This window comes from Lepisosteus platostomus, chromosome 5 (genome assembly GCF_059453375.1).
Source record: "Lepisosteus platostomus isolate fLepPlt1 chromosome 5, fLepPlt1.hap1, whole genome shotgun sequence".
Lineage (NCBI taxonomy): Eukaryota > Metazoa > Chordata > Actinopteri > Semionotiformes > Lepisosteidae > Lepisosteus > Lepisosteus platostomus.
In genome coordinates this window covers 11871350-11881500 of record NC_142615.1, presented here as the reverse complement: position 1 = coordinate 11881500, position 10151 = coordinate 11871350, and the positions used below count along the sequence as shown (strand labels likewise).

General features: G+C 39.7%; 2 non-coding genes across 2 annotated transcripts; both read right to left on the bottom strand.

The window, feature by feature from the left end:
- Nucleotides 1-2006: 2006 nt before the first annotated feature.
- trnal-caa (transfer RNA leucine (anticodon CAA)) lies at nt 2007-2117 on the bottom strand. Its single transcript has 2 exons — nt 2080-2117; nt 2007-2052 (listed from the first exon to the last, which is right to left on the bottom strand). It is a non-coding gene; the product is annotated as a tRNA-Leu (tRNA).
- Nucleotides 2118-5265: 3148 nt separating this feature from the next.
- Nucleotides 5266-5378, bottom strand: trnal-caa (transfer RNA leucine (anticodon CAA)). Its single transcript has 2 exons — nt 5341-5378; nt 5266-5311 (listed from the first exon to the last, which is right to left on the bottom strand). It is a non-coding gene; the product is annotated as a tRNA-Leu (tRNA).
- Nucleotides 5379-10151: the final 4773 nt, after the last annotated feature.

Genomic DNA, 10151 nt, shown 5'->3' with positions numbered 1-10151 from the left:
TACCTAATCCACCAACGGACAGAGCAATATTTTACGTTGCCTTCCAGAGCTTCCAGCATGTGATGGATTTGTATGGGTGTCTGTATGATACCACTACAGCACTGGCACAGGTGCAAAATCCACTTTCACGTGACTTTTTCAGTGTCTTCTCCTCTCACAAATGGATCGAAACACAGGAGCCAATATTAGAGAAAACGACAGGTGTTTAAACAGAGGATGTCCCAGTGTCTGCGACAACGCATTGTATACATGCAAATGGTTTATCATTTAAAACCCAACAACATTCTTTTTCTCCCTGGTGCTAATCAGCTACAGTACCACACATGCGAGCTGTTGTGTGAAAGAAAATTCATATGTGCATAGGAAGGCAGAATAAAATCCAGAACTGTACTGGTGATATCGATAAACAGGGTTCATGTTCACAATAAAACTTTATTGTATAAAACGTTATAATTCGTAAATATATATTTTTTTAATTATGCAAAGTGTCTGTTAAACCATTCATGAAGGAGTTTTAGACAAAAAACACACAATTATATGAGAAAATATATTTATTAAGTTAAATGTGCATTTAACTTACTTTTTAACAATTTCAAGTTAAAGGTCGATGGAAATTGTTGCCCTGCTTTTTTGTCATAAATACACAAGCTTGTTATGTCTTATGTCAGAAATAAACTATATGAAATTCATTAAAGCAACAAAAAGTAAGCGCCACAAAGAAGACAAACATTTGCGTTTATAGTGCAATGTTATCTCGAGCCTTTAAAATTACTTAAAACACAATTTGTTTTTCTCTGTGGCTTTGTCATTTAGGTGTGTTGTTTTTTTTACACATTGTAAAAAAGTCGCTAAATCATACGAAACATAAAAACTCCAATTGTAAACTCCAATTCATATTCCTGAATCTTAAACCTATGGAGTATTTATACCTTGTCTTAGTATTTGTGAATATTACAGAGCTCCTTTTCAAACTCTGTTAGTATGGTTTAGTGCTTAGGTTTCCTGGTTTTTCACCCAGGCGGTCTAGGCTTGACTCTTGGTATAGGAGCGCGTCTGTGTTGCCTTCTGGATTTCAAATGAGCAGCTCAGTGTAGAAAAGAGCCCCGTAGATCAGCATGTACATTTGCCTGGACAGTAGAGTTTTCAGAAAGCCACCTGGCTTTCTACGAACAAGTAATGAGACATAGAGAGAGGTTTAGGAAGTAATGTGGCCACGCGGTCTAAGGTGCCTGGATTAAAGCTCCAGTGTCTTTGGGGGCGTGGGTTTAAATCCTCCTGCTACCAGATGCTTCTGTGACCCATTTTCTTCTGAATTGGAAAGCAATCAGTGGAATTGTGTTTTGACAGTCTCTTGAGAACCTAAGCAAAGTTTTTAGAGATACTTTCAGCTTGACATCAAGGCAGGAAACAAAAGCTGTATTGCATCCTCTCAACCCAAATGCGCTTTGCCACCTTTAGCGTTATGCAGGGAACAAGCATAACGTCTGCTGATCACTTTCCAGTCAGTGCAAATCGTACTGTGTTTTAATATCGGTTGTGCTGGCGTACTGCTTCTGTCTGTGAAACTTTAATGTTGTGCTAAGAGTTAAGAGGAGTGCTTAATGTAAAGAGGAGTGTATGAAGGTCATAACAGAGAGAAGACACGTGTGTTCCTCACGGGAAGCTGTCACTCTGCATTCTGTAGGGCTACAGGTTGATTTCACATGCCACATTTAATTAAATACAGGAGAAACCGCAAGGAAAACCATATGTTTTAATAAATCTTCTGGATTTATATTTCGGTGTTTCACCTTTGAATGCATACCTTGGCCGTAAATCTTTACTCGATTACAGCCACGCCAAACAGTTCTTAAGGCAGAAATCAAAGCTTATTTGACTTTCTGCTAATAATGTGTAAGTGCTCATGAAGCATTTCCCTGCCCACCATGTGCCCACAAACCGTTCTCTCCGTTTTCCTCTTCCTGTCGTTGTCAGCGAGCACAACAAGACGGGAAAAATTACAGAGCTGTCAGGAATGGGATTTGAACCCACGCCTCTATTCAGAGAGCAGAACACCCACGCAACAGAAAGACAGGAGTCCTTGAGTCTGCCACCTTAGACCACTCGGCCATCCTGATTAGTTTCATAGGTCAGTGTGTTTAAAGCACCAGTAGTTCACAAAACTAAGAAATGCTTTGCTGGAGAAGCGCCACGTTGCCTGTTGTTGCCTAAATTGATCCTGGAAATTAAATATTCGGATCGATTCAGAGTGTGCTTTACTATGTTTACTATGTTTACTATGTACTATGTTTAGGACTAGTTAGTGTGGTAGAATATGGAGATCATCTCCAGCTCTGAGCTCAACCGCAACAAAGAGTCGTGCTGAACAAAGTCAGAGCTCAGCTGATCGTGTGCTCAGTGCGGGGCTCAGGAGCATTGTTGTGGTGCACGAACTGCAGGGGCTCTGAATCAGAACATTTCAATTTATCTGTTCAATAAGTTAAAATGCAGGACACGTTAAAATAGGATTATTACTTTGTCTCTGTCCCGTTTGTATATAACTGAATGTCCCTTACATTTTTAAGGACACATACCTACTAATGTGATACTCATTGCAAATAGTCCCAAAACAAGCAGGTCTGGCAGCTGCGGGGTTGAAGGTGAACATGTATCATATTCTAATGGATACTATTTCCATTGATGAATGAGACAGATTCAAAAGGAGATCCTTCACACGATTAAGCGAACACATTGCCTTTTCTGTCTGATGTAGAGGCTCCATTTGTGTCAGCAGTACTATAATTGTAAGTCTTATACACTTTCACGGGCTGCATCTGTAGCGCTTCATCTAAGAGGATTGTTAGAGCACAGTTACATTCACCCACCCAACTTATTCTTTGATCATCTAAGAGGATTTTTTTACTTTCGCACACGGTTACATTCGCCCACACAACATATAATCTCTGAATGTCCAATGGCTCAATAACCCCGTTTTCCCTTGGGAACCACCAGTGTACAGTCCCATCCCATTCAAAAATATAACAGATATACTCATTTGATATATTCAATTAACAAATATAAAAAGATATTATGAACAAGAGAACTCTTGATTATATAGATCCAGGTTTACACAATTAATTCATGCATACTCGAAGTGCCTGAAGTCTTGCTCTGCTGTTTTAGATATACCTCCAAAGCATTTAGTTGTGTTAACTACCAAATTATTTGAACTAATTTAACGTTATATTCAGGAAATTCAGAGAAAGTCTTCAGACTTGTCGTGGCTTTTGAAGAAGCCACCTGTTGAATCTCACCAGGGATTTCTTGAGAGATCATTCAGCGAGCGAGTCCTTTACTACTTTCAGAGAGTCCTTTATTGACCTTGCTGAAGCAGAGAAGCGACATAATCACAATTGTGACCAGTTTTTCTGCTGTTTCTGGTTAATAATGATTATTATTTTGTATTTTGATTAGTATTTTTCGTAGCGTTCTTCCTCAGCTTTTTAGTTATTTGGTGAGCAAGAACCACTGAGAACGAGTCTGAATCAATCAAGAACACATACGGTACTGCTGTCCAGTGTATTACTGCTTCATCCTAATTGAGCTTTTCAGTGTTGAAGAAGACTTTTCCAATTTTGATTGTTGGTTTCAGAGGATGTGCTACAAGATCACAGATTCATTTGAAAAGATTTGGAGATGCATTGGCTGGGATTCAAACCTGGCTCAATTGCATGAAGGCACCTATACTCAGCAACGAGAGGAAAGGAGAAGGGGCCAGAGGTAGTGTGGCTGAATGGTCTAATATGCTGGATTTTAGGCTCCACTCTCTCAGGGGCGTGGGTTTAAATCCCACTACTGCCCAATGTTTTAAGACCTTACTTCCTGTGATTTGTAATATGGTCAGTAAAAGCACTTTATGTAAGTATCTCTTATGTCAGTGTTACAAGTCACTTACTGCTCCACAGGTCCGGGGTTCAATCCCTGGCATCTTCAGGTGTTTTATATTACTGTACTCACATCACAATCGTCTGTTGAGTGAGAACTCTTTGCTCATGTTCATAGAGAGCCAGGTTTACCTTTTGAATCTCACCCAGGATTTCCTGAGAGATCATTCAGCGAGCGAGTCCTCCCTCTGGACATGGCATTGAGCTGAAAGCTGCACGAATTCCTCACTGTGTGTCCTGTACTGTTACAGGTGGTCCAGCGTAAATGTGCAGCACAGTGACATGAACACCTTGAACTTTTTCTGTATGTGAAGGAAAATGCAAAAGAGCATGTAAAGTATTGATCACATAAAATATCCATGGTACAACTCGAGAAAAAACTGAAGTACAAAACAACGACTTTTGATGATTTCAAGAGATTCAAGAAACACAACCGTCCGCAGATGGGTTTGGATCCTGAACGCTTAAGTCAAAAGAACAAAAGTGAAGTAAACTCTCTTCATTGTCTTATAGTTTATGAAATAAAACAATTTCTTACTTTCTTAATAATTTCTTACTATTGATAGACGATTTATTGAATTTTAACAGAATCACAATTGCAAACATTTTGGGTTAAAGTTAAACCTTTTCTTCTGTAGTAATTTCATTTGATATTAAAATTAGTCCTGATTTACAATTTTTGGACATGGTTCATCTTAAAGAATTTTGTAATAAGTTTCAGTTTAGGAAAATCGTGCCCAGAAGCTACCAAAACTGGTAATGTTCACATTATGTGTAATGCAAAAACAGCAGTTGGGGTGGGAAACAAAAGGCATTTCTTGGTATGAATCCTAAAACTTCATAGATGGCTTTCTAGGACTTCTCGCTTCAGATAAGGTTATCAATACATCATAGATTTCAGCTCAATCAATATCAGCAGTGTTATCACTACCGAACGCTAAATATAGATCCTGGCAATAATTCATGAGTTGTTTGTTAGAAAATTGTTTATGTTTTTTTTAAACATATTTTCAATACCAGACAAAAAGTCGAAAGTTTCAATTTCATGCAACTGATGAAATCTCTCTTCGATGGAAGTTATAAGTACAGTACATCCAAAATACTGCGGAATCAATCAAATTTACATGTTTCTTGTGGATCCAGAATATCATTTTGAGACTCAAAACATGCCTGTCTTTTCTTTTTTCGAGGACGAAGGAGTAGCAGTAGCAGACTCGGAAAGCACCGCCCGCGAATACTCACAAAATGCACTGAGTTGCTTGCTTTCTTCTGCTGCTTTTATATTTCAGTCATTCACGATCAGCTAGCACTGGAACAATTCAAGAGAGGTAAAAACAGAAGCTGTCAGGAGTGGGATTTGAACCCACGCCTCCATTGGGAGACCAGAACTCCCAAGCCAGCTGGAAAGACACACGTCCTTGAGTCTGGCGCCTTAGACCACTCGGCCACCCTGACAAGCGAGAGCAATTGGTGTGCTGAATGCACCAGTAGTTGACTAAACTGAGTTTCTTCCCTGAAATTATTTGCTTGCGAAGAGCCAAGTTGCCTTGAATGGATCTTGGAAATCAAATATACGGATGGATTGTTATTCGGTTGTGAGTTTTGAGGGGCGTATTATAAATTGAGTTGGTGAAAAGGCGCTTTTTGTTAGTCTGTCGGGAGGCTGCACAAGGTGTTTAGAGGGAGAACTTCTAAAAGGCAGGCTCTCTATGTTTAACATCAAGAAAGATTTTTTTTCTCAATGGAAATGCTCTTTGGCGCTTTCAGCTTTACGTAGCGTTACGTATCTTTAAGCTGAATCATCGGCAGGAGTAGCTTATTAAATCTTTGCTCATAGCGCTCCATCAAAAATACCTTGTCCATGTTCAAAAGAGATCAGGGGATTAACTTCATGCTTTCACATGGCATAACTTACACGAAAGATTTAAATGGGGAATTGATTGTGCTTCTTGATGTTGTTCCTGTGGTTGCCTTGGTTACAATGGTGAACGTTCTTCCACGTTCTGCTAGAGTATCCACTGGGTGGGCTTTATCAATTGGCTCGGATAGGTCATCAGTGCTCCGTCTCCAGAAAAATAATCAGCACTGTCTTTTTTCTGTGCGCATGACCGTCTTTTAAAACATATAAAATCACGAGTTCATTGATTTCTCCAAATAACAACAATACATTTTAACCCTTCAATCCAATAGTTTTACTCCCAGTAAAAAGCAGCGCAATATATAGAGAGATGATATTCAAAGATTTCAACGTTCTTATTGGATTGCCTGTATGCAGATATCACTCAGAATTGCTAATATGATTTTAATTCAGTTTTTCTCTACTACTTTCAGAGTCTTTTATTGACCTTGCTGAAGCAGAGAAGTGACATAATCACAAATGCGACCAGTTGTGCAGCTGTTTCTGGTTAATAATGATTAATGCGAAATAAAAAACAGCTCCTTGCATTAAGAGCAAGAGCAACCAACGCTCTCGCTTATTGAGTTGGGTATTTTCCGAGCTACTCTTCCTTAGCTGTGTAGAGGTTTGATGGGTTTACTGAGACAATTATTCATTGTAGCAGTAATCACGAGGTGGTTCGTTGTGGCTTTTAGAAAATCAATCGTCAGAACAACTAACAACGCACACACACGGGTTCAATTCACGAGATACAGTGATTAATATAAATTGTGCACCAAACATATACCAGTCTGCCTGGATACAAGCGGCAGACCTTACTGTGAGGGTTATCAATATACAAGGTATATAATCTCGAAGAGATGCAAACACAAAGAGATAGACAACAGAGAATATATGTCAATATATATCGTTTGGTTACCAAATCGCTAATCAGTGTTATTCCCCACTGTTACTCTAAACTCGGAAGTAAATGCAATACTCATGAATTAAATTGATAACAACTTGTGTTGAGGTACAATTGAATTCTCGAGACGCAATGTAGAACATGGGGTTTACTTATCCACTGTGTATGGATTTGAAATTTCCCGGCACGAACACCAAACCAGCTGACAGGCTCTGTTGCAGCCTCGGTTCCAGCGGTTGTCCAATGGGCGTTGTCCCGGCGTCCTCTGGCTACCGGCCAACCAGTCGAGGTGCAGCTCGGAGTTGGACGGGCGCGCAGGGCAGTTGTTGCTCCGAGGGGATCTACCAGCAGTCCGGCTGGCTAGTAGAAAGTATCTATGCACAGAGTGTGACCGCAAGTCCTCACAAGTCACTCTTTTGCCCGGGAAGAAGCTGGTTCGTTCCCGGACCAGCGCTGCTTCTGAATAAGCTATTCAGGTTGTTGACGAGGGTCCAACTGTAGGCTGCCGTTGATCAAGCAGAGCATTCACGTTGGCAGAATTCTGAGTACGTACGGGATCCTCGGCCTCACGCTTAGAACAAAGTCCAAGTCCCAGTGCAGACAACAGCAGTTGTCACGTGATTGTCTCTGAGGATGCGCGGAAATGGCCAAGGAGAGCCCCGATCTGAGCTTGCGCTCCCTTTTTGACCAAGACACAGATGTGTGCTGATTGGTTGAGAGTTTGGCGGGCATTGGAGACCCACGTGGTGTTACCACGCCCTGCCAATCCCTGATTGGTTGATCAAGGTGAGATATGAGTCACTTACTCCTGACACTTAGGAATACAGTCCAGATGTCCATTCGGCACTCCCTAGACAGATAGGCGCCAATGGATGACCATTGATCATGATAGTTAGGCTTAGCTAAGTGCATCTCCGTTTAAGAGCTGTCCCTTATCAAAAGAAAACATCTTAAATCAGCCTGCATGAATACTTTCTCAGTGGCTGCACCACAGAAAGGGAGAGTGAGATGGGGCCTCATTTAGCTTTTAAGATTTTTGGTGTGCAAGAACCACTGAGAACGAGTCTGAATCAATCAAGAACACATATGGTACTGCTGTCCTGTGTACAACTGCTTCGTCCTAATTGAGCTTTTCAGTGTTGAAGAAGATGTTTCCAATTTCGATTGCTGGTTTCAGAGGATGTGCTACAGGATCACAGATTCAATTGAAAAGATTTGGAGATGAATTGGCTGGGATTCAAACCTGGCTCAATTTCATGAAGGCACCTATACTCAGCAACGTGAGGAAAGGAGAGGGGGCCAGAGGTAGTGTGGCTGAATGGTCTAATATGCTGGATTTTAGGCTCCACTCTCTCAGGGGTGTGGGTTTAAATCCCACTACTGACCAATGTTTTAAGACCTTACTTCCTGTGATTTGTAATATGGTCAGTAAAAGCACTTTATGTGAGTATCTCTTATGTTAGCGAATTCCTCACTGCGTGTCCTGTACTGTGTAGCACAGTGACAAGAACGCCTTGAGTTCTTTTCCGTATGTGAAGAAAAATGCAAAAGAGCATGAAAAGTATTGATGGTATAAAATATCCATGGTACAACTCGAGAAAGAACTGACGGACAAAACAATGACATTTGATGAGTACAAGAGAAACACAACCGTCCGAACATGGGCTTGGATCCTGACCGCTTGCGTTAAAAGACAAAGCAAAGGATATAACCTGTAAATGTCTTCATGTCTTACAGTTTATGAAATAACACAATTTCTTGCTTTCTTAATAATTTCTTACTATTGATAGATGCTTTTTTTAATTTGAACAGAATCACAATTACAAACATTTGGGGTTAAACTGTTATTCACATACTCTAACGAAGAGAAACGTTAGTGTCTTCCGGTGTGTGAGCCCATTTCTCAAAAAATAAAAAAATAAGTTATAAATATTGAATTGTTCTATTTTTCAGGCTTGCATAGTCTTATTCATATTTCAGTTAAATCTTTTCTTCTGTAGTAATTTCATTTTATATTAAAATTAGTCCTGATTTACAATTTTTGGACATGGTTCATCTTAAAGAATTTTGTAATAAGTTTCAGTTTAGGAAAATCGTGCCCAGAAGCTACCAAAACTGGTAATGTTCACATTATGTGTAATGCAAAAGCAGTAGTTGGGGTGGGAAACAAAAGGCATTTCTTGGTATGAATCCTAAAACTTCATAGATGGCGTTCTAGGACTTCTCGCTTCAGATAAAGCTGTCAATACATCATAGATTTCTACTCAATCAATATCAGCAGTGTTATCACTACCGAACGCTAAATATAGATCCTGGCAATACTTCGTGAGATCTTCGTAAGAAAATCCAAAAAAGTACAGAAGCAATCAACGTTTCTTTTGGATCGAGAAGAGGATAATTATGAGACTCAAAATATGTCTGTCTTTTCTTTTTTCGAGGACAAATGGATTATTGAGGTGTAAAGATGGGTTCAAAACCAAAATCATCTGCTATTGCTGCTGTTTCTTTGATAGTTTCTTCAAATCCTTCAATTGATCATTGATATCGAGGAATAATATTATACAAATTGTGGTTTTCTGTTAATTGCCAATTTTATTGTAATTACATCTTCGTTTACAGATGTCTTGCATGTATCACAAGGTATAATAGTCGCCGTGTGTCCTCAGCTAAAATGTTTTAAAAAGTACGACAAAAGTTCAATATGCTTAACATCATTTATGGTTATATCTATATTAAAATGAAGGTAAATATACCAAGATATTAAAAAACAATTTTACAGTCCTAACCTAATAATGCTTGTGAAGTTTTCTAATAAATCCGAACTGTAATTTTGAAATATTATTGCTCATTACTTGCCCGGAGGAAGCCGGGTGGGTTTTGCTCTTGTCGCCCGACTTAGTGGCGTTATGACCATGGAACCGACTGCACCTGCTTTATCTGAGATGCTTACTCTCTCATGGCGAGATCTCGACTTCTTTAACACCTCTGGATAAAGATCTTCTGTGGAGCAGGTTTCAGACCTCTGCGTACAGCACCCTTGATGTCATTTTATTTTTACAGCAGCCGCATCCGGAAAGTTGTGTCTTTTACGTTTTATTTGAACAACAAAAATACATACAATACAAACGAGCACATAAAACGTATCAAGAAAATCGTCAGGGGTTCATGCTATAATACTGTACTGTTTTCAGGTTCCCTCAGGAAACCCTTTATTCCCTTTATTCTTTTATCGAAACCACACAAAACCAAACACAGGACATACACACACATGAGGAGACTGATGGAACACGTTCACATATTTAGGGTGGTAATTACTTAACAACAGGCTATACACTTATAAGGCTACACAGGACACTAAAACTACTATAACACTATTCACATAGGCAGAGTCAGCTGCTGGTCATCGAGCTGACCCTCACTCTCCCCG